This window comes from Ixodes scapularis, unplaced genomic scaffold, assembly GCF_016920785.2.
Source record: "Ixodes scapularis isolate PalLabHiFi unplaced genomic scaffold, ASM1692078v2 PGA_scaffold0__279_contigs__length_252992795, whole genome shotgun sequence".
Lineage (NCBI taxonomy): Eukaryota > Metazoa > Arthropoda > Arachnida > Ixodida > Ixodidae > Ixodes > Ixodes scapularis.
Genome location: NW_024609835.1, coordinates 181405612 through 181431046, shown reverse-complemented (window position 1 = coordinate 181431046; position 25435 = coordinate 181405612). Strand labels below are relative to the sequence as shown.

Sequence of the window (25435 nt, the reverse complement as noted above, 5' to 3'; positions counted from 1 at the left end):
TTATTTACGCGTGCATATTCGTGCGTTTAATAAAAGAAAATGGCATGAAGTAGGGTGCGCGTTCGTAGGTGGCATAGGTAAGGAATATACGTAGAGATGACGGCAGTGACTCTCTTTTATCTTCTTCGAGAGTGTACGAGAGGCATATTGAGCGCCATTAAGGAACACTCTAAAATTCGAAGCTCCTCGTGGCCACCATGCCGCATCCATCTGGACAGACTTCCTCGTACAGCTCCTGGCCATTGGTGCACGTGAGGTCCACGTCGTAGATCTTACCAACCTTGGGGTTTCCATCGACGTCTTCGGCTGAAAAAAAAAGAAAAAACAAGACGCAGGATTCGTTTTTACAAATACATCGTTAAAGTTTCTAGGAATCGAACGAAATTGTCAAAAAAAGATTGGGTACAAATAATAAAAAAAAGGATTGTTTTACTAAACTATATTACAAAAAGCGACATTTTCACGCTCTATTCGTCACATTTCTAAACAAGATGATTTTAAGGACGTAATTCCGGTCTTCAAAAAGGGCAATGGGTGACTCGTTTTTGAAGGGCATTCGCTTAATTTTGATCGTTATGATTGTTTTTCTTAAAATTACAGCTTGATGTTTTAGTCCCACTTTTTTCTTGGAGAGTTTATCAGTATTTACATAGTATCATTTTAGTAAAAAAAGTATAGATTTTTTTAGGTTGTAGAAAAAAAGCTACAAAAAATACCTGTTTCAACATTTTGTCCGCTTGCGTAGAAAACATTTTCTTACAAATTGTTTTAACATTTTGTAAGAAAAATAATAAACAAAATTTCGGAGACGTTGAGTAGGAAGTAGGCTTTTTTATCAATAGAAAACAAGAGGGTTGACGTTTTTTGACTTGTATCGGTGCTGCTCCCAAATACTCATTCCACGGAATTGATGTTAAATCTGTTTGTGACGTATTTTGTTTTCTGTTCGCGTGTTGACGTTGATGCCGCACACCAGCGTTTGTGCCGGTAAGTGTTTAATCTATCAGTTGATTTTTGACTAATTAAATTCGTTTTCGGGCAAAGTTACCCAAGTACCACAAATATGAGCTTCCAGAAAAATTAGAGGACTGGAAGTCGATGGAAAAACTGATTTCTGTGTAGATGGTGGACGAGCTCCATCCAAGTAATTTCACTGGGCAACAACGTTTCGATTCGAATGGTTTCGGTATATGAAAGGAACGGCGTTCAAGAGAGAAGGCCCTGAATGCATGTATTGAATAGCATTTGCTGGATCATGTTCGTCACTATGAGTTGGCGCAAACCCTTTCTGGCGTTCCCTAAAGACCCCCGTTTCGGACATCCCGCGTGGCTGCACCTGCGGGAGCCGCCTGACATAATGTGACATAGTTCGCGAGGCAGGGTTGACTCATTACCAAGCCTTGGCCAAAGGGAAATATCACGTGGCCATGGAGGGCGGTTCAAATAAGGGGATCGAGATGACGACAGGCGACCGGTACCGGTCTCTCCATTGAACGGACTCCTAAGCATGGAGGTCCTGACTGTTGGCGAGGACTCACGGAGACGTCGGCACTGGGCCATCTCCGTGGGTTCCGGCTCTGCCCGTCTTCGGCCGTGCATGCCGTAAGCCACCCGACGACAAGGACGAAAAAGAGGGGACCCTCTAGCGGCAGCAGACCGCCACCGAAGTACCGCGACACAAGTCCCCGCAGGACCATGACGTGAGCGAATAAACAGTTACATGAGTGCTTGTGTGTGGTGTGATTGAACTCGCAGGCGATCGGTCGGGAACGTGGAATATTTTAAAAAAAGTGTAAACTGTATTTTGCAATTCACAGAAGTTCCCAGTGCGAAACTAACACAAAACCAGCACCAACAACGTTTTCTTTTTTCCCCTCCCAAACCAGGCAAGCGAAGAATAAAATAAAAAGCAAATTAATTAAACCTGTATAAACACCGCTCAAACTGAACATTTAAGATTGACGGTCCGCGCTCTGTCTTTATACTTCTCTGTAAACGTCATTCTCACTATGTTTCTTGAGGTTGTCACAATGGCCCCAAAATGAACCGCGCCAAGTCACTGCAGTGCAGTGCTGAAAATAATGGGTTACTAATATCGACTTTACTAGTAACGCGTTCCATGTTTAGTAACGGGCTGACGTAGTCTTTATATTTTTTGAATGACTAGCGAGCGCAGTCTTTTCGTTAGTCTTTTACCGTATGGTTTACCAAATAACGTCTCTCATTACTCATCACTTTTTTTATTATTTATTCGGTTTAGCTTAAAAGCAAATTCATTCGCATTTTGTGAACTGCGTCCAAAAGCTGAAAAGTTATGTCCTTCACGGCATCCTTTCAATATCTTTCAAAGAAAAATCGTTATCGATCTGACTGGTACTAAAAAAAATGAAATAGAATTTGATTAAAAAATAAATCAAACAATCTGAAATAAAACTGTAAAACTTGTTCTTGAAGTGCGTATCCGTAGTTTATCGATGTCAAATAATACTGACTTACGAAGTAAGGCAAAAGTAACGTTTCTTAATTTGTGGAAGTAACGGTAATGGTATTTTGAGCCATTTGCTGAACGGTAGCAAATATTAGCGCGCGTGAGATTTCGATAAACCAACGAGTAGCGCCGATTCTTGGCTTATTTTTGAGACGGGGCACAACACTGCTGCAGAGGCACAGGTGGTGCACAAAGTTACCTCTTAAGCTTGAACAATGAGATTCAGGACAGGACGACAGCAATACTATACGGGTCTGCCGGGATCGTTAAGAAAAAATTATAAAAGAAAAATAATTTACAGGTTTAATAAGTTATATAATTTCTTTATAATATTTCAACGGAAATACATCACACAATATATATATTGACTTAATTTAGATGGAGATCACGGCCCTCTGCAAACCCCGCCCACAGATCAGCAGCAAAGCCCGTTATTACTGATTTCCTCGGCTGCTCGGTGGAACACACTCGCAAGCCTAGTGCCTCCCTGTCGCGACGTCCGGTATACGTCCGGTGCATCAAGCCTGGCGTCTAACGCCGCCTGCTAGTCGTGCGAGCAGACGCGGGTAGCCTCCGGCATCGTCTACTATTCCACCACCGTCTATTGTCGTCTGCAACGCCCGTAAGAGGCGGCCATGGAAGTGGCATGTCGGTGTCTGTTACCTCCTGCGTCCGCCTGCCATTCCACCCAGTCTAGAAACGTCTGAAACGCTCGCAAGACGCCACCATGAAAGTGGCGTCCAAGTTTTTATCATGCTCGAGCCACGGTCCAATACAAGCGTCTGTTGGTGTCCGTCAATGTGCGTTCCTCCATCCAAATGACTCCCGAATTGTTACCTGTGTGGGTATCTTCACGGTATTGAAACCATAGCCCCAATCACAACGTTTGCACAGTTCACAGAGCAAGGGGGCCGCTTTTACGAGAACCAACATCTTTACTCAACATCAACACGCGCAAACGAACAAATCAAGCGAGATCAGGCAAAACAGTTGACTTGGGACTCTAGACTTAGGCAGTCCCGGTGCGAAACAAGTACCCGCACAGCGCTTCCGAAGGCGTGTACTCGCGACAGTTGTTTGCTCTAAACTAGGTCGGATGAGGAAAACTTGGTCTAAACACCTTGGTGACCGCAGAACGACACGCACTCACAAATATTAGACGATCGCAAGCGCGGCTAATGGCCGCCGCCATGTCTCTGCTCGTGCGGACAAGCCGTGCAATTTTAAGCATGCCAAGGCTATGTTCACGTGCTTGCACTTATGGGGCACCCGTTGGGGCACCATGCTTGCGATTGTCTATCAAATATTTATTTCCAGAAAATTGGAGGGATCGTCAGGACATGAACGAGCTCAACGAGCTACGATCGTTCAACACGCTGCAAACGCCAGCAGCCATGTTTATTGTAGTTTGAAACCCAAGCGGTAAGTGACATCTCGGGATATTTTTGAAAACAATATTAACCCTGTCTAGATTACTTGTGTCTCAAACATAAAAATATTGTCGATAAAAAAACTTTTACGGCAGGGAGAAACCATTTTAAAACGACACAACATTTCACACGTCCATCATCTCTCCAACCAATGAGAGCCGAGGAACGGCGCTTAGCTGGCTAAGCATATTTCGTCATGAGCAAGGCCTCAACCAAAGCTACCCCCCCTCTTCGCCCCCCCCCCCCCCCCCTTCAGTCCAATGTCATAAATATTGAAGACAATATGTGTCTTTTTAGGCACTTTAAATTTCGTTTGATGTGAGTGTCACTTTAACCTAAGCTAAACTAACTTAGGCTAGATTAAGCTGTGCAAGGCTAATTTAAGCTAAATCAAGGTAAGCGATGTTAAGAGTTAATGTTAGAAGGTAATGCCGGACTTTCTAATGTTGCATTATGGATGCAGCTTCTGCGTTAAAGCACGCTTACGGCACCCCTGCTCCATTTTTCCTTCCTGCGCTGGCGTTGTGCTCTGCCAGGTCATACTGTCTTGGACAATACACCTAAATAAGGTAATTAAAAAAGGTTCCCATTTATCAATGAAGTGATGTGATTTCTACGTTGAGATATCTTATGAATGTCGAAATCAAAGTGCTACGATGATTTACAGTGTTTTCTTGGAGGTGCATGAATTATACACGAACCAAGAATATACGAAAATATTTGGGTGTAATCAACCGCCATAACTGCTCAATTTTGAAGGACGGTTTTGCCACACGAGATGCAGTAGAAATTTGAAATTATCCCAGTAGACATGTTCTCATACTCCAATAGAAATTAAAGCATTGCACAGAGAAACTTCAGTATCCAATGGCTACAAATATTTTGTAGAGAGAAGGCCTTACTTATGTAGTGACTCTTGTAGCCTCTGAAGTCCACGAGAGTAACCTCTGACGTCGCCCCTGAAAATAAAACCAATAAGAGTATTTAGATAATAAGTAAATTGAGTTTCATTTCGTCGTTAAGAGAAAGCACGCGGTTATCTCACGACATAGAAATGTCTCATGAAGTATTGCGATCGAACGTTTAGGCCCGGTATTCGGAAACCATGGTATATGGCTAAATTATTAAGTGTAAACGTTAAATGTAAAATATTTACAATATTGCACGGCGCCTTCCGCAACACTCTTTAGGATATTGTATTTTCCCCGGATTTGTTTACAATGATATTTGTGCAAAAAAGAGGTTCCGTGAGATGTAACACAGAGTTTGGAGAAGAAAAGTGGCAGTGGTTCGATCTTAAGAGACGAGCTTCTAATTATAGTGCTGGATGTTCGGGAGGAACAAAAAGCGTGTTTTTCTCGCTAGAAACGATAAAATATGCTTCGCGAAAAGTTCAATTAGTACCCAATTTAGTGATTGATATATATGCCAAAGGTGCAGGACCTTGAAACGTAATGGTTAAAAAGTTACAAACAATTTTTTGAAAATATTTATTAAAGAAATTCTTGCCAACAGGCTTTGCAAATACATGAGGATGAATCGCCCCCCCCTTATGACACTGTAACTCCCGTTTTACTTGAATGAATACTTGTGACAGAAACGCTACAAGCCTCGATAAAAGAAATAAACCTGTGTGTCAATCAAGATGACCTACACACATTTGCGATTAAAATTATGTTAAAAGTGTATTTGGAGGTACAAATATCAGTTTTTGGGATCCACATAAGACGTCTCTTTTGGTTCTTAACGGAGCGACTAATCTTTTCCTGCAGGCTGTTTGCTAGATCAGCAGGCGTCAGCCTTAAAGGACAGGTGAGCATGTCTGGCGTGACTGATTGATTGCACCCGTCCTTGTTTTATGCTTTATTTTTTTTTCTTTCGAGCCATGTTCGCGTTACTTAGTATTTTTCAAACATGGATTACTCTTCACTCGCCAGTGTTACATCGTTCTTCGTCATACGTGTAGTTATTACTGGCTGGAATTTGAGTACCGATGGTTTTTTTTCAGTCTAATTCTTAAATATGTACGTTAAGAAAAAAAAAACAAAAAAAAAACAAACAAACATGAACACTTTTATTTAAGAAATGCATCAGTTTTATCGAAGCTTTTAAGGACGTCGGTATATGGCTTGAGAAGTAAAACCAATAAAAAATGATGGTTTGAATTCTGGAGCCACTTTTCTGTTACGCTGGTGACTGTACACTAAAAAAAAGAGGATATATCCAGGATGTTAGGAGCTGACCAAGAAATAACCGAAGACGAGACGGGATTTATGGCAATGCGTTCGGCAATGAGAAATAATAACAAAAAATCTGGTTTCCTACTTATATTAAAAATAAAAAATTAAACAACGTTCAAAATCATGAGCCAGCTCGCCTGAATTTCCGCTCTAAAACACAACAGTTTGTCTCTATGACCGTAGTTTTTACCAAATTTTCGACACATTGCACCGTTGAACTGATAAATTTTATAACTCAGTCTTCATCCATCTTAAAACATGCTATCCGCATTACCTGTGGCAGCGAAGGTTACCGTGTCCGAGTCAGTGTGGTGGGTCAGTTCAGCCGTGTCCCTGGGATAGCATAGAAAGGGAAGAGATCGGTTTTAGCAGAATCCCGGCGTCAGCTGTTATTCACAACATGCGAATCAGCTGCGATTGTGGAAAAAGTAGAAAAATGATATAATACACATGGACAAAAAAAATTGAGTGAGTAAAAAAACACACACAAAAAAACAGCCATATGTTTTAACATGAAGCAATCTACATGATAATGTGAAACGAAAAATACGATATCTTCGTGCGCATTCCGACTCGACGAACGGATGTAACAGACAATGCCATCAAGTGCAGGCGAATCGCCGAAAAGCCCTCTGGCTTATCCCCGACATCGTATTTATTTATCGCCGCCATACGTCCGTCCAGATAAGACGCGAGCGCCGGCTACCACGCCCGAGCAGGTCAATTTCCTGAGTGATAACATCATGATGGCACAACATCTATCTTTTCCTTAAAAAACTGAACAGATCAACCAGAAAATTCAACAACGAATCAAAATAAAGTAAGAAGCAACAACAGGAAAAAGCCTCGACCAATGTATACCATTAAAACTGCAACAAATGCTAGAACATCAGCCAGAACCATATAATAGAGGCTCTTCCACGGCTCGACACGAACGTGTGACGTGCTATCGCGGTCACTCTTCGCTATTTGCATCTCCAGCTCGTTTCTCGCGCTCCAGCGGCGGAAACGCGAAGCGCTCTAGTGGGGGTCCACGGTCCTCCTGCTCAGCGGGCACAGCGGAACTGCTCGCGATCATGGCTCGCAAATTGTAATTTCTGAATGGAAGCAACACTCTTCACTGTTCCAATGTGGTCCTGCAGCCGGTATGGGATTGTACCTTATTTGAGAATGTTAGTATTGCGTATAGAAGCTAACGCAAGCGCTGTGCGTTTGCGTAGAGTTGCGTGCTCCACGCTACGCATGCTCATCGTCGCCGTGCTCCAATCCATGACCGCAATTTTTGGCTCCGCGCAAACGCAGTCTGGATCACGCGACACTAACGCAAACAAAGTGATTGTTTTCGCTCGTATACGAAGTACTAAAACTCACTACTGTTCACCGGTTTCCTGCGGCAACGCGACGTGCTGCAGTGAGCAGACCTGCAAGCGGGTAGACTTTCCTTCGAACTGGAAAGGCTGAGGCGAAACGACAGCGCGTAAAAATAATAATAATAATAAAAGAACTAAATGTGCTGGGGAAATTAGTAATAAAAAAGCAACGTTCCTTTTTTTTTTGTTTTTTTTTTTTGGTTTATTTGGTTCTTTTTTATTGGCGGCGACCTTGAAAGTTTTGCCGATTGTCAAAAGTGGCGACTTGAAGAGCACCATATGCTTTACCCGCAATTAATGTGATTTCACATGGATTTCTAATACCCCTGCCAGACGGGCACGTTAAATGACATTTAAGTAAAATGACTTTACATCTGGGCCGATCCGCGTGTTCAATACGCCACGCGGCGCGTGCACGCCCCACGTGCAGAACCAGGATCACGAGCTGATTCGCCGAGCGCTGAATGACATTCTATCAAAATGACATTTGCTCTCCCGTCTGACAGGGATATGAGATTAGCTGTACTTCGTCTTACCTTACTATGGAGTATTGTTAGCCGCGCGTGCTTAAAGCGCGAGCTAGTCACTTTGAATGAAGCCGCGGGGGCTGCACGAGCGCTCGTGCAGCAAGTGCTCTAATCAAGGCAGACAAGGCTGGCCGCTCGCGCTGGCACATTCTGCGCGATTAGTCTATGCTAGGGTGGGACGAAGTATACACTATATTTATTGAATTTAGACTATGTTTCTTTAATAACTTGTTAATTAAAAATGCTGCAATTGACTTCAGTCATTTTAATTTGCACACTTTTGATTGCCCTATTGTTTTGAGCGTTAGAAATTAGATGATAAGTAACAAATTACATTAGAGCTCGAAAAACTACGTATTAAAATATCTTAATTGTATTATTTTAATTACTACAATGTGAGGCAATATAGGCCCCCAATAAACGCCGCGGTCACAAAAATACGCCACTTAACCATAGTAGTGTTTCTAGAAAGGTCTAATTTTGTTTTCTTTTTAGCATATGAAAAACACGAATATCGTTATTAAGATAGACGAACAGTCAAACACTGGATGTAAGTCAAGTCATATGCGTCACGCGTTGATTTAGAAAACACACATTTCTGGTGTCTGACTCGGAATCGGTCTTGGGGATTTTTGTAGTGAGAGCAGCGTTTCTTAATTTACACTTTTTGTGAATACATTCTTTACTCATCAACCGTGGCGAATTCTTGAAAAATTTTAATTGATTTTGTTACTCTTGTGCTAAGAATAATGTTAAAGCAATTATTATCAAAATACCCAGAAACCCATTAAAAAGATCGCAGTTCATTATTTCACATGAAAATTGTCTGAGCGAGAAAAGACAGCTTGAACACACAACTATAAGCCCTGATTTATTTTATCAAATATAATATTCTATGTTACCTCTAAGGTGTATAAAAGACCCTATCCTTAAAGGGACATTGAACTCTCCAATAATATTTGGAGGTGTCTGGATCAGACAAGTATGTCACAATATAAAGTTTCCGCAAACAATCTCGTTAGGTAAGTAATTACGTTGTGGCATGCATCTTCAACATATTAACACACTACAGCGCACTATTGCAAACATACGCTCAATCCTTACACACGAAAAAAGAAAGCATTTGAAATTACCGCCAATACCGAAAAAATAAATCCAAAATAGAGGTTAGTTTCGGTTTCGTTCCAGAAACGTGCCTCCTGGCGTAAGTGTTACGCTCAACACCGTTTCTGTTTTCAGCATAAAGAGGTGACCTGCGCTTATAACAGCCTAGCTAGCCTCATTTAAGCGAGAATAATTTGTACCGCCCAGTGAAGCAAGCACACTAGACAGGATCAGCTACTGGTATACCGGAACGCATCTCCAACCGTCACTATAACTCCCATTTAGGAAAACGAGTGGCGCCACCTATAGTGAAAGTCGCGAATAACACGGAAGCTTTGGCCGCTCCGTACCCCCAGCGTCACATAGCAGATGCAGTCTGAAATGCCGCGCCTCTTTCCTTGTCTGCAAGGAGAAAAGCAGACGCTGTGCCACAGCACTTGCCGATGTCTGCTTCAGAAGCTTTTGTGGGTGCCTTCTTCGGTACGGAGATTTGGTGATATGAAAACGAGCAAGCCAGACAACCAACGATGGGGGCATGCCTAGCTAATCATAATTATCAGGGCATTTCTGACACACGAAAAAACCATGAGCAGGCGTATGTCCGATTAATATAAGTATAATCTACCCAGATATGTGAACAATCATCGGAAACGATTATGCTTAGCTCGCTATGTCCACTTTGTTGATTGGTTGGCTGACTCGTTTCCGCGAGTCAGGGAATTTCCGTAACGAAAGAGACACAAAAGCCTGTGGAGCAAACATCGGCCAGTGCTGTGGCGGCGTCTGCTATTCGGCAGACGACAGGAAGAGGGTGTGATTGCAACCTGGAAGAGTAATAGACATGTGGCTCCATTCCCCAAGCATCATGGAGAATGCTGGGAGTGAAGGTCTAGCCGCTGCACGCACTCGCCTTCCCCGTACAGAGGATTCGAAGTAAATGACCAAAATGAGGCGTTGACGAAAGTTCGTGCGAGCCACCGTTTGCTTCGCTTTGCTTTAGAACAGTTACTGCTGCAGACGGCAGCATGTGCAGTGCTTGGAACTGCACTTGCAGCATGCTCCTTGCTGCGAAACGTCTATTCCGCCGCACAGGGTATACTCCGTTTACCCTTAAGCTGAAACTGCAGCCAAAAGTACAAGCGCGACTTAACCCGTGCTAGCTGTGAGACGTGAATTTCTAGCGCGAGCGCTCCACTTGTGGAAGTACTTTACAAAGCAGTGAGCTTTTGCTCTCGTTCTTGTAGCATTAGTTGCATTCTAAGTTTAACGGAGTATAGGTGGGATATGCGTGGTGTTTCGGAGTGCGCCTGCTATGTGGCACTGGGGCTACGCAACGACCACGGCTGCCGTGTTATAGCTAATCCCGTCCGATACTACATGCCTGGTGCACCGCTTTCTTCTGGAGATGCCTATTGAACATTGGGAGGAGATGGCTCCGCCTGTAGCCCAACTTCGCCTGGCGCTTCGTCTTTCCTTGCCTCCGTGCCCTCTGGCAATTCGAAGGAGGAATCCGTGTCTTCCTCTGCCTGTTCGTTGAACAGTATGAGGCATCGACGATTTCTCCGCAGCTCCACACCTGGTTCGGTTCGCACAACGTAACACATCTGCCGGAAGGCTGGTGTTATCATCGTAGCCGGACCTTGCAGTCCTGTACCCACACCCGGTCTCCCGGTAGCAATGGTGCAAGCGAGCGCGCTGCATGATTGCTGTCATGGTTACGCCTATGTTTTTCTCTGATGGACTTATCCTTCTGTATGAGACTTAAAATAGTTTGGCCCAGACGCTTTTAAAAATTTCCGGCAGCAGAGGCCCCGGGGAGCGCAGGCGTCGCCCCATGAGCAACTCAGCTGTGCTTTTTACCTAGAGGAACCAGAAACTCTGAAAAAGCTGTTCGCCTTGAGAGCACGTGGAGGCGCGAGTGGCTTTCAATTTTACGTAGCATTAGCCGGCGAATGAGGTGGATATTCCTAGAATTACCTTCTGTAACAAAACACGTTGAATGTGTCGAAATATATATTTTAGCCCTTTTACTGCCTTCTTGGGATAAGTATGCAAATACCGAGAAATTGTGGGTTAATTTTGGGCAACAAGTGCAGCGCATGCTTCTTCATTCGCTCTTACGATTTATCTAGGGATCGTAGCCATGCTGCGTCAGCGTGGCACGCGCGTCCGATCTTTGAGGGGCGATGCAAGTTATTAACTTTTGATCCGTTCTAAATTTAATGAAGTTGAAAACGATGAAGCAGCTTTTTTAGGCAAGGTTTTTACGTGAGATGTCGTGAACCTAACTGTTGAGCAGATGAGCTTTTCGTGGCGCCCAGTACTTGCCGTGTATACACGCCGGCGAACCGAACCCGTATAGACCACTAGATAGAAGTAACTTGCTGTATGTGGATTCTACGTATATATGACTGTCACATATTCTGACGGCGCATGCAAGGAAGGGTACCTCTGTTGAGTTCTGGTCTTTTTGAATGAAATGTGCATTGACCTAACACACGAAAAAGATCTACAAGGGGCGAGGAGCAGTGAGAATAAGAACGCACGCCTGTGAAAGGGTTAGTAAAAAGTGAGTCCGGAGAGCCTTAACTATACCTGGTGACCAGACTTGTACGACACTCATTCATAATGTTACATGTAGTCGATTACTTTTTTGAGTAATTTTGTAATCATAGGAATACATTTATTAGGATGCAATCACGCGAGTAATCTCATCACTTTGGGAAGCACTAAAATTATTTATGGCCATTACGATATTTCCCTCCCCTTTCTAATGGCGCCCATTGTTTGGACAAGTTTCCTACCAAATAATCCTCGAGCCAAGTCTCCAACAAGAGACATGTTTACCGAAATCGGTGGACTAAGAAGATATCTAGTTTATAATTCGATGATTCTAGTCAAATATTGAACCGTACGAAACATTCGTTTTGAAACCGGCCTAAAAATCTGCAATTCGGAAAATATAAAGGAATAGGAAAAGTAACGGCTACTTATTCAACTAGCGGCCAGTTACTTTGCCTATCAAGTAATCGAGTAATGTAATTGAATAACCAAGTGTTATTGTAATTGTAATCGATTATTTTCTGTCTGGTAATACGACGAAGCTAGAGTGTTACGAGTGCAGGTCACCTCTTTATTCTGAAAACAAAAAAGGTGTTTAGCGTAATACTTACTCCAGGAGGCATGTTTTAATTCTGGAGCGAAACCGAAACCAACATCTATTTCGGATTTAATTTCTCCATATACTGTATTTATTGGAGTAATAGCCGCACTATTTATGAAGAACGCCCTTGCGTCCAGTTTTCCGCAAAGCACATATACAGTATATCTGCTTTGCAAAATGTCATTTCATTCTGAAATGACATTTCGCAAGCCATGATCGTGCGCAGTTCCGCCGTGCCCGCTGAGTAGGAGAATCGGGGACTCTCACTAGAGCGCTTCCCGTTTCCGCCGCGGGAGGGCGAGCGACGAGCTGGAGACGCGAATAGGCATATTTATCACTTTTTGATGGACTGAAAAAAGGAATTAATGAAAATATGTAGAAAAACGAACCCTTCGAGCGAATAAAAACAAAATGTTAGAAATTCGCCGAAGGAGACGACCTTTCCTGACGCCGAGATTCGAACTCCGGCTCCTGCGATCACCGCGGCTCTACCGAAGACCGGAGTTCGATTTCCGGCGTCACCAAAGATTTAGTATTTCTCACCGTTTGCTAAAATTTATTGCCATTCAATCGAAGGGTTAATTCAACCGGAAATGTCAGGCCTAGCCGTTACAGACGCACCAACAACACTGAACACAAAAGAGTCTCATCACAGAATGTGCTTATGGACTGCATTTCAAGAAGTGTAACACCCATTTGTGGCGACAAAGCGCTACGCGCAGGCCGAGGCAACGTAAAGGATGCATAGCGCGTAGCAGGCAGTGCATAAGCATCCGAAGCACGTAGATGTCACAATTGGTCATAACAATTCATGCATGCTCATAACTAGGAACATACAACCGAAACCAGAGAGATTGGAATTCAAGCCTTGGACCGTGGGATCGCTGTCCTGTATGCTTGCTGGCGCCACAAGTATACAAATTGAACGACAGCGCAAGCTACTCAACTAAGTACGACTTGGCGCCAACGGTCGCCCGCAGTAGCACGCGACTGTCCTCGACGAGTGACACTTGTCTTCTGCCAGAGGCGAGTTGTATTTAGTCCAGCATACTTGGTCCGCCGGCAAACGTCAGCGGCGATTCATACTCAGTTCAGCATACGTACTCCGCTGGCGATCCTCAGCGGCGAGTCGTTCTCAAATCCGTTCGCAGGCAACGTTATGAGGCGAGGAAGCAAATCAAGCAGAGTGAATCGTCCCTACACTCGTGCACTCGTTGTCTTTGCGGGTTGCCTATCACCGGCTTAACCAATCACGCAATAAAAAGGCGCGGGATCGTATCGCCTTCATGTTGCCTGATTGATCCAGAGAATAGTAGCCAGTGAAAAAAAAAAAAAAAAAAAAAAGGCTCGATGTACACTTGAGCCCTTCTTATGAGTTGCGAATGAGAAAGCATGCACGCCCTTTCCGCTCCCTTCTTTCGTCTGAGGCGTACTTGCGTCGATGGTCGAGCGCGCGCGCTGTCCTCGGCGCGTTGACCCTGGCCGTAAAGCGGTGGAGCCACTGCCTCGCGGACACGCCATGGGGTGGCGGTCGTTGAAACTGACGCGCAGCGGCCAATGGTGGCCTCGCCGATGCGCGCAAGCCAATGGGACTGAAACCCAAAATTTATCAGCTTTGCTCCGCTCCTATGGGATCGGGTAAACTAGGTGTCGTTTGGCTAGGCTTTTCGCGTGGTTTTATAGCTGGGAGCCGGCTTCACATGGAGAAAGGATTTGAGGTGCCGTTTGGCGCGGCTTCAAAGCTGATGACGTCGGCTCACTCCATGGGACCAGTTAATGCTTTCGCATTAAAAAGGCATTATGAGCGCCGTTACGGCGCACTTTTGGCACCTCTTAATTGGATTCATCGAACCGAAGCGTCGACTGCAGTCAAACTTTAAGTAAAACGGAGTGCAGAGCGCGGGCGACTGTCGGCGTCAAGTGATATACTCGCGAGTGTGAGTATTGCTTGTACGGGGAAAAGCAAGCACTGCGCATTTGTATCGGCGTTGCGTGTTACACAGTTCGCGTGTGCGGAGCCCCGAATTCCTTTTTTGGATTGGCGCACGCAGAAGACGCGCATGCGCATGCTGGATCACGAAACAATAACGCAAAGGCACAGCGCTCGCGCTTGCTCCTATGTAAGTGCACGATACTAAAACTCTCTACTTAGTCCAGCCTATACTTGATCCGCAGTCGACCGTCGACGCGCGCAGCCGGCTCCTATCTACACAAAGCTTAGTTTTCCACGTGGATTCACGGCATCTCTGGGTGAATCATGACGTACCGAAAGAGTAGCGCAGACGATGTAAAACATCAGAACGTCAGACAAGAGTCAATCGATACAGTGAAGGGTGAGACAAGCCTCCTCCCCTTGTGTTCACTTCAGTTTCAAGAGGCTCCTTACAATCTAAGAGCATCGAGGATTCAACGCTCTAAACGCACCCATCGGCAATCAATTGAAAGCCGATAAAACATATGGAACACTTCTCAATAAAGCATGCTCTTGACACAATCTACTCCTAAAGATTTTAAAACTTGTCTCGAGCATTCTGATGAACACGTAGATCAGAGGAGCTTGTTATGTATGAAGCATATCCGAAAACACCTGAAGCTGCACGCAACCAAGCATAGAAAATCATAACGAATGCGTATTACGCGCACGACACACTGTGTGGTTCCTTGTTTTATCAAAACGACCGAGACAAGATTATTTACATCGCCAACGCTAAAGCCACAGCTTTAGGGCGACCGATCGTACAGGCGACATGAGCTTGAATTTATGACCTACCAGCGACATATTTTTGTGAACGGCAAAGCTATCCCACTTGCTCCATGCCTACACTTGTTCACCGATGCAATCCGAGCGCTGCAGTTCTATTCACTCTTTTGGGATTGCACTCTCATCTTTCTCGAGATCTTTTTAGATGTGCGGTGTACGACGACAGTTTGCATGTTATAGCAAAAATAAGTATTGTGGAAAATGAAGAAAATCAAAATAAATCGAGATGAGGGGTAGGCGAGGAGGGGGCCTTAATCAGGAAATAAGAAGCCAAAACATCGGAAAAGACGGCCTTTTTTATCCTACAACGACACCCAATAGGCGGCGCCAATGTAGAATTCGATATCCCGGATTTGTTGTTGGGGGTCCATCTAATGAGAGGTGCTGCTGGATGTTTTCCCGAATTTCGTGCCAAAACAGTCGCGGTGTTTCGAGGAAACGCTACCCAACGAGAAGACACTGGCCACGTTTTGCTCTGTGATATTTTCACAAATCTCACCTGATGATTTCGCCAGAATCGCCGTTGACGTACCAGATCTGAACCGATACCTGTCCTTTCTCTTTACCCACACCGTCGAAAAGAATGGATAAGTTTCGTGCATCTTCTGTCTCTATGGTTGTTCCATTCCGGTAGCATTGGTAGAGGAGGACTGGATGGTCAGTCAGTTCCTTGGAGAGCAAACGGCATGAGAGTCAGGATTGGTCGCTGTTGCTTTGGCGAAGTGGCTACTAGCACTTCCAAGTTTAATAACCAGGAATCATCGTTTGAATATGCCGCTGTTGTCGCATAAAACAATAATTGTTTGATTAATCTAGTGATTGAGAGATTTATTGCTTGATTCACTCATACTGGCACAGAAACCTGTTTTTTGTGTTTTACCTGTCAGCTGCCTCCTACCGGAATGCAAACGATGCTAAAAATAAAGATTACGTTATGTTCCAATGGGCTCCGAAATTAATTAGTGGAACTACGTCGCATAGTGTGGGCAGGGGAGGACACAACGTAACTCTTACAATATATTTAGATAAACTTTTCTTTTATATTTCACTTCAAAACTTATGATATGCGAAAGGAAAAAAGGTAATGACTGAACATCCGTGACAGAAACCTGGATTACGGTGAGTTGTTTAAGAAATTTTGATTTATACTTTATATGCTTTTGTTTCTACTGTGCGATAATTTCAGGGGGTTTGTGTAGTAATTATTTTCTCTTTGCTCTTTTTACGCGTGCAAACATTTAATGATTATATTTTATGCTACTGCACCGGCCCTCTTGTCTTGCAATATTGCATCTCACGCTGCGGGGTAATTTGATTGAACTAAATAAATACATATTTAATCGACCACGTCATAATTTTTTGTGGTTACTTTCAAGATATATTTGATATGTAGTGCTGTCATTCAAATAATATACAACACCCTTCCCTCCCCCCCCCCCCCCCCCCCCTAAGGAAAATAAACATAAAGGACAGTGAGCGATAAAGAAGAACTCATCCAAGGCAAGTATAGGCCTATTTTCCTTACCTCCATGTATTCGTTCATCAACGTTAAAATGGCGGCTTCCTCGTCTCCTCCTGTCAGCTGCGATGCCACTTCTTCCAGGTCAGCATCAGCAGGAAGCGTTCCCGCAGAGGCTGGTTCCGGAATCACAGCTGTCAGGGACAGCATCCCAACTAAGAACGCATTGACCACTGCGACCCTCATTGTGGTGATGATTATCTGGCACACCTGGAAACGAAAAATAAACCAAACATTTAGCCACTGACTAAACTTTTTACAGAATCAACAAAAAGAAGTGACAGAAAATTAACTCTAATGGAGAGCAGTTTCGAAACCGTAACTGAAAAATTTTGAGGGTGTCGCTACCGGTGTGACAGTGTAAACGGGTAAATGATGTAATATTTTATTCTCAGACGCAAATCTCTGATTTTACTAGTTCGAGTATGGGAACGTGCGGTAATTTACAGAGATCGAGTTAATTTCTGACATATTTATTTATATGATATATTTGTTTCCTCAGATTACCAAATAAAACTGTTATGGTTTCTACGACTACAGTGTTTTTGTTTTCGCAAAAGCTCCTGCTTTTGTCTATGTGAAGCGCGAAGACGATAATTAATTTTATGCAAAAAGAAGTGATATTTAAAGGGCAACTCCACTTCAATTTTGATATTTAAAAAAAGTATGCAGTCCTCTTTAGTATCATATAGGAAGATCACATGTAAAATATTACGATCCAATTCCGTCTATATAATTATTAAACTGGCAGCAAACTTCCAAATGAGCCAAGTCGTTGAAATCTGACGACTCCAGCGTGCGACGTGAGCCGCAATCATCAGCGCAGTCAATGCCACGGAGTTGGAGCAGCCAACATTGAGCCACTACGTCAGAGGCATGTCTACGTCATTCTCACGTTTTGTTCTTTTTTACTTCTCAGAGCGAAATTGAACCACGACATCATGAGTTTCTCCTCCCGGTGTTTGCTCAACGGCGTTCACGTGGTCACCATAACAGGGATGCGGTAGTTTGCGCTGCCCTGCCCGCTTCTCGGAGCTGAGAACTGGGAGCAGTCTGTTTCGTCTCGCCGCTGCTCTTGATTGAGAAGGACGGTGTGTTTGGTACGAGCGCGGGTCTTATCTCCGATGCTTAGCTGCGATGAATGTCGAAAGATCCATAGGCAGGTTGTGCTCGAATTATCAGTTGACCAGCCCGGCAGGTGTCTTTCACAAGTTTCCACACGATGTTGTAGCAAACTACATTGGCGAAAATTGGGGAGCAGACGACACTTGCGCTTTGCTGTAAGTTCGCCCGCCGTCGCATAGAGGAGGCTGTGACGACCTCCGTAGGGAAGGCACAGGCGCGCTGTGGTGGGCCCACGTTGAGGTGAGGAGAGACGAGGCGAAAACGATGTTTACTGTTTACTAATAGTAGGAGTCGGTGCTGGTGCCGCCCGCAGCTCACCGACGGCCATGGCGTTCTGAACGGGTGGCGTCCCGGGCTTTCCGTCACTGTGCTGGTGCGTGGGCCAGTTGGAACCGGGGCTCACAGGGTTCAGGGGCTTGGAGCACTGACGCATGCGGAGGGGCTTGCGATTGAGGAGGTCCAAGCTCCACAGGGCTCAGAGGGTTCGGGGGCCTGTGGCGCTGACGCCAGCGGGGGGCCTTTCCGCTGTGCTTCTCTGGTGCGTTGTTTACCGCGATCTCTCCAGCGCTTCCATCGTAAACCGGAAACACGGGAAAAAAAAAACGGACAAAACAACAAGACTGCGTATGGGATTTGTTGTTTTGTCCGTTTTTTTATTTTTCCGTGTCTCCGGTTTACGATGGAAGTTCTTCGACAGCTCGCCTGTGCTTTTACGCTTTCTTCATTGATCCTCCAGCGCGCTCCCTGGCACTTTTCTCGGCGCGTCTTCCCACTCGGACTCGGTTCCCCCGACCTGTCCCAACTACTAATCGACAGTGACTCTTGTGCCAACTTGTCACCCATGTACTCCGCTCCCCCTCTCGTCTTTTCTGTTCTCCCCTTCCCCCTTTACCCCGGGCCGTCACTTTTTGCGCCATCCGAAGTGGCCTGCCCGCGTCACGTGTCCTGTACCTTGCCCCCACGAACGTCACAAGATCACGTGGTTCGACGTGACGTAACCATGACTTTGACGACACGAGGCCAATGTTGCCTGACGCAACCGAAGTTTCGGTTTCGGTATCTGCTAATGATTAAATTAAGACTACACAAGTAATATTCCACATTTCACGAATCCGGAGACGTAGAGCTGTTTACTAGTGCTTTGGGAAATTAAATTGCAAATAAGCCAAAAATTTCCGGAATTCAGCGGTGTTGCCCTTTAAGGGACCTGAAAAGTCGTAACAATGTGATATATTTGTGGGCGTTGGTGCCTTTCGCGCACAACGATGGGCATTGTTGTGCGCAGGTGGACACAACGATGGGCATCGTTGTGTCGAACCTTTCTGTTGCCGTAGGCATCGGCAACAGAAAAGTTCGACACTGGAGTGTTTCTAGAACGTATCTTTCACGCAACTCCTCGTTAGGGAACCAAGAGTCGCCGCATAACCTCTCAAACACAAGGTAAACATGAGAGAACCGGAAGTATTTCGATCCCCCTGTCATGGCGGCTGGAAGTGGCGCGCACTCCCTGTATAATACGTGGCGACAGTTCAATTTCTGGTCCATCACGTTGGTGCAGAGAACCATTAATTTATTAATATATTCAATTGTATATTAATCGGGGATGGCATATTATTTTACTGAAACCCAGCGTTAAAATTGTAAAAGCAATAAGGCGTTATTAGATAAGATCGAAAAGCCATGTCCGGTAACCATTTTTAATTTTGATGGAAAGAAAAAATATTTCTGGTGGCTCCATGCACAGAAGAATAAAACCAATCCTTGTGTTGAAAAAAAAAACTGTCTGTGCAAAAAACATTTCTAAGCACCCTCCCAGTGATGTGCGCATTTCGCGTATCGCGAGATGTTGGTATTTCAGGCGGCTTTCCCGAAAAACCTTTTTTGGCTACAGGTATAGAACTATTTATTGACAAATTGGGCACAGGAAGGATTGACGAAAAGTATTAATCACCGAGTATTAGGGTCATTATTTTGAGAAACAAAATCGCAAACACGGCAGAATGCGCAATAACGCTCTGGATTACAGAGTTTTTTTTATTTTTCTGTATCTAAACAAGCTAAGTTCTTCAAACTTTGCCAGTGTGTTGCCCTGTATATAGTTCCTCTTTGCGTGAAACATTGTTGTCCTGGTTAGCGGGATACGTTTACATGAATTTCTCACACGGGGGCATTAAGGAAATTGCCTTAATTTGATAATCATGTAAAAAAAGGACATCTTTAATATTGTTTAATCTTTCGAAATTAACGTTTATGATACGTACTTACAGAGTTTGCAAAAACATAATGCAATATTGGTGTGCCCTTTAAGTTATAAAGCGAGAAATATGGCCAGATTGATAACGCCCTTGCCATAAAAGAAGCGTGCACTTACCTGTTCTTCAAAATGTCATTAGTATTCAAAAAGCGTAAAAATGCCACGGGGTGGTCAGGAAAAAACAAATTGACAGTATAGAGGTGGACGGTAGTTTTGAGTGGAAAATTCTTAATACATTTTCGTACAACCGACCCAAAAATGCCCATTGGCCGGAGCGATCAAGACGCGCCACCCTGTAACATGCTTCACTGTGACTGTTACAACAGCCGGCGTGTGTCGTCCCCGTTTATGCGACGTAAAGAAAGCAACCGGAGCGGCTTTTTAAACAGATCAACCCACAACTTTGGCGGTAATATAATATGGAAGGTGGGGGGCAGCAGAACCTGAACCTGCGGCGCCTGTCAGCGCCAATAGATCCGCCGCCGTTGATGGCCGCACAACGCATAGAAAATAAAAATAGTTAAACAAAAATCGGATTAACTGAGATTGTTTGTATTGGGCGTATTAAGATAGGATCGAACAACCATGTCCGGTCGACATTCTTTTATTTTTTTACCAAAAGAGATATTTTACTTTACGTTACGTTTTGTTTCTCAAGAGAAGAACCCTAATACTTGGTGATTAATAATTTTCGTCAATCCGTCGTATGCCTAATTTGTCAGTAAAGATTTGTAGTCCCGTAGCCAGAGCCGTTTGTGGTGGAAGCCGCCCAAACTGCCAACATCGCGCGATACGCAAAACGCGTACGTGACAGACGGTACTTACAAATTGTTTTCGCAAACATTTTTTTTATTTTTTCAGAACAAGGATTGATTTCATTCTTCTGGGTATGGAGCAAGCAAAATTTATTTTTTTCATAAAAATTCAAAATATTTACTGAACATGGTTGTTCTTTCTTATCTGAAAACGCCCAATAGTATGAGGAGTCTAATGGTCAGTAAAGTTTCATCAGTAACATTCGAGAAAGAATAACAATGCGAATGAGTGGGTTATAGTCATACTCTATAGGATCCCAGACGTTGCAGAGCAAAGGAGACACAAGCGACATTCCATTAACATAATTTTTTATCTACTGCTTTCTAACAATGTTTTCTTTTATATAAAACTTTCGCCAGAGTTTCGAAAGGTTCATAGACTCGTGTTTTGAGTTTAGAGTTCAGGGATTTACCTTGCGGCTTTACACGTTTGAAGGGGAATTTTTAATTGGCATGCTTCTGAAGAGCCAGTTTGTCTCGTAGACTCTTGAGTCATGGACCTGCTTTGCCGAATTGCAATTGGTCAACAGCATAGCGAAGCCGATGTAGCTAGAAAAAGTTGAATCCAAAAGTGGTGTGTGCCTTTCTTTTTTCTTCCGGCGGAATTAGTTAAAGGGGCCATGAAACGCTTTTCCAACTTTTTCCTGTTTAGCTTTCCTCCTCAACTCATAAATCGCGCATTTAACCAAACTGTTCAAGAAGACGAAAGGATGGGAGGCCCCTCTTGCTCGGAATCTGGTTTATGTACCAGGACAGAACCATTGTCCCCCTAGAAGATTAGCCCGTCGCTCAAAATTCAGACAAAAGTTGCTTTCCCCAACGCGTTCACCCCGGAGCTGACAGTGCTGACAGTGCTCGTTGGGCCAGCCACACTTGCCACAGGATCACGCTCCCCCGCGCATACCCACGCGCAGAGATTGAGGTCAGGTGATAAAGGGAGGCGGCTGATATGTTCGGCAAGCGCGTAGCTTCTACCACAATGTCAGCTTAGGGGTGAAGAATTAAGTGAGGTCCGGTTTTGTGTGACGTCAGTTTGGACCCGATGACGCGCTCTTGGGACAGCGGATGTGTCGCAGTGAAAAGGCAGAGTTTACGAAGGGGAGGAGGTACGAAATAGTCCGCCGTGTTTTCAAATTTGCGCACTGAAAGTCAGGCTTTTGTCTTTCTACCTTTTTTCTTTTGACCCACTGAACGATGTGCTATTAGTAAAATCCCAATCGAAACTGATTTATCCCAACCCAAAATCCGTTTAATGGGCCCTTTAATGTAGGAACAGAAAAGTTAACATTTTCGTTGGCGGCCAATTTTACGTAAAAACAGCAACAACAAATACAAAAATGTGTGTGTGAGTGTGTGTGTTTTCGTGTTTGTGTGTGTAAACGCTGCAGCTATCATATATGGCTTACTCGATATTTAAAAAAAATACAATTCCCAGACTATAAAAACCTTACCTCGTCGTCGCCTGAAGGAGTTGAGAAATGCGCGGTCGTCTCTTCACTTTATACTATTTTGTCCGAGTAATGAAAAAGTATTATGCATACCATTTTTGGACGTTCTTCGGGTCTCTTGTTGTGTGCAGAATATATTTATTCAAATCCAGTCAAGCAATTCTAACGTGAATGCTTATAGCTTTGGGGTAAATAACCAATGTATATTGCGGAAAAAGAGACGGATGGTTTCCGGCGTAATTTTCCTCATTATATATTCGTTTATGCTTGGCACGTACGAAATTCCCTGAATTCGCGTAACTTAAAAACTCCCCACAGACGGTCAAATCTTGAAATTGGCGTTTTTAATGATACGCGACAGTATAAAGTCATCAACATAATTATCTACCCTGTTGTTCCCCAAGTATGACATACATAAAATATGTCAATTGAGACTCACTGCCGCAAACGTTGCTGTTTTCGACAGGCATTATTCTGCATTTTAATAGGTACTGCACAATTACCTTACAATATAGCCCTTATTTACGGCATAGCGTTTTATGACACAGCTATCTTTTCCGTTTTTAACGATTCAGATAAAAAGCAAACAGCTCATTTTAATGAATATTCCTTCACCCCTATCTTTATCCCGGGGGACAACTTTATATATCTACGCATTGTACGTTCGTTATAAGAATAAACCACTATTGAGATGGAAGTCTTTTCCTATAATATATTGCCTAACCGTGTTTAAAAAAAAATCTGCATAAATCAAAGTAAACACAGTCATGTCTTGTTAATATGAACCCCGTTAATATGGACATCACTTTCGGGGAGAAACTGGGGAACTGCATGCATTTTTGTCACGTTATTATGGACAACTCAAATTATGAACGATTTTTTTACGGAAACAAAGGTTTCTGTATTAACGAGACATCACTGTATCTCGTTAACATTTCTTCCCCGTGTACAATCTGTATAGCTCATAATTAAATGTGTGCATAATAATATGAAACTTCATTATATATACGTTAGCACATAAATTATGCGCGTTGGTGCTGATGCATGTGGTCACTTTTTCTTCCTTTTTCGTTCTGATTACGGGTACTTAGAGCTCCGTGCTCATGTATGGCGCATGGTTATGTATACTTTTCGGGGTGCTCAGATCGTTTGAGCTCGTGACTTAGTGGTGAATATATGGTTTCTATTGTTTATTCCCCGATTAGTTTGCCCCTCTTGCTTGGGCCATTTGGCCTGAAGGATGCATACGTCGAAACCTGAGAGACCTGAAAATCATCTATGACGTTTATGGAATTCGGCGAAGAATTTAGGTGCCCAGATATCAAGAAGAATCCTTTAAACAAATGCAATTATCGATAACAGCCTGTAATGCAGGGATACAATCTATTTATTGCGGCAGTCCAATATAATGACCTAGGTGACTAAAGTTCCAGCTTGCCAAATTTTAAGAAAAGGAAAAAACGTAGACTTTCTGCTTACGTTTTTTTTTTAAATCTGGCAATCTGGAACTTATCGATTTCAAGAAACACAGGCTTGAAACATTCGATTTTGTGTTGAATATATTTTTATTATAAAAACACAAAGTGCCGAACAACACCACCTTTTTTTTTTAAAAAATGCTGTTTTTTTTTTTTGTTTAATGCTGCTCAAAGGCAGGTTGAAGAGTTTCCGAAATGACCTTGAAAGAAAAATAAATCTGATTCACGCTGTATCTTATTTTATTAAACAATCTCCTCGGGGTTCAACAGGCTGGGCTTTTCTCCAGCTTCTCAATTGCCTCCGCGTAGTGATTTCCTTCGATGGCTCCAAAATTATTCGTTGAAAACCTCATTCACCTCTTGGTTTGTCCGAAAGCTCTTTTGAACCAGGAATGTTTGCAGTTTCGTGAACAAGCAGAAATTCGAGGACGCCGAATCGGGCAAATGCGGCAGATGCGGAATTTCGAACATCAATTCCATCCATTTTCGCTGATCTAGAGCACAGGCTTAATCCGGACGAGTTTCCCCGGATTGATCAAATACGGTACTTACCCTGCAGAAAGTTTCTTTAACCTAATCCCTAAACTAAAATATAAATTTCCCTGTGGCTGGGAGGATTGTTTTACAGAAACAGGCGACACCCTTTGAGCACTTTTCTTTTGCTTAATACGCATTTCCGTTCATAAAATAGGGAGGTGTCGCATGAAACATTCTTGACGTTTGAAGCGTGTACACTGGATACAGTAAGAGGTACTTTTGAAAAGTGCTCGAAGCACTAATACCCGCGTTAGACAGCTCTAGAAGTGGTCGTTTTAGGAACTATGTGGAGAAATTATTGCATGTACAAATACTTTGTACTTGTAGATAATATTCATGTAACTCAGATATCATATGATTTACGTGGCATATTCACGAGATCAAAGTAACATACTTGTAACCGAAGTGAATCACGACCCCGGGAAATCCATAAATTCAGAATGCCTTCTTTTTTTTGTGTACATCGACCAGAACAAGTTTGTTTATTTATTTGCAGGCGCTCCAGGAACAAGCAAGCACTTATGTAACTGCTTTGTGTATGGGTCGTCCTAACTGGATATATAAGGAAAAGCACGAACTTGCCAATTGTAGAAGTTTTGCAGCATGAATATAACAACCTAGCAGAATAAAAAAAAATTAAAAAATTTGTACTTTCAGTAAAGGACATTTTTCGCGATTAATCTAAAAAAATGGTTTTAACAATAGCGCAATTGCAGTATTCTCCCTTATTTCCGAGGAACCACTGTTATTTTGTATGTAATGACCAATCGAGTCTTTCTTTACGGGGAAATAAATGCAGAATCAGATAATCCGTGCTTGAATGGCATTTTAGAGTGCACGCAAAGTGCACCCTAAAATTTTTTTACCTTTTACTGCCTTTTACCTTTTACTGCGCAAAAGTATTCGTCAGATGCACAATTTGAAAGCGAACATTTTATTCCATATTGGGAGTGCCTATAGATTCTTGTAGTGACACGGTTTTCTTCGAATATAAGCCACAGGAATGAGCGCCCAGAAGGAGAGCCCACTTTATCGAAGATGGCGCCGTCTCTAACAAAGCCTCTCGCAGGAAACATGCGGCACCCATCTGGACATACGGGCCTTGAACACTTGTTTGGCATTGATGCACTTTGTGTCCACGTCGTAGAGTTTGCCGAACTTTGCTTTTCCAGGCAT

At 43.5% G+C, this 25435-nt stretch overlaps 1 pseudogene; it reads right to left on the bottom strand.

The window, feature by feature from the left end:
- Positions 1-25435, bottom strand: LOC115312125 (annotated as a pseudogene).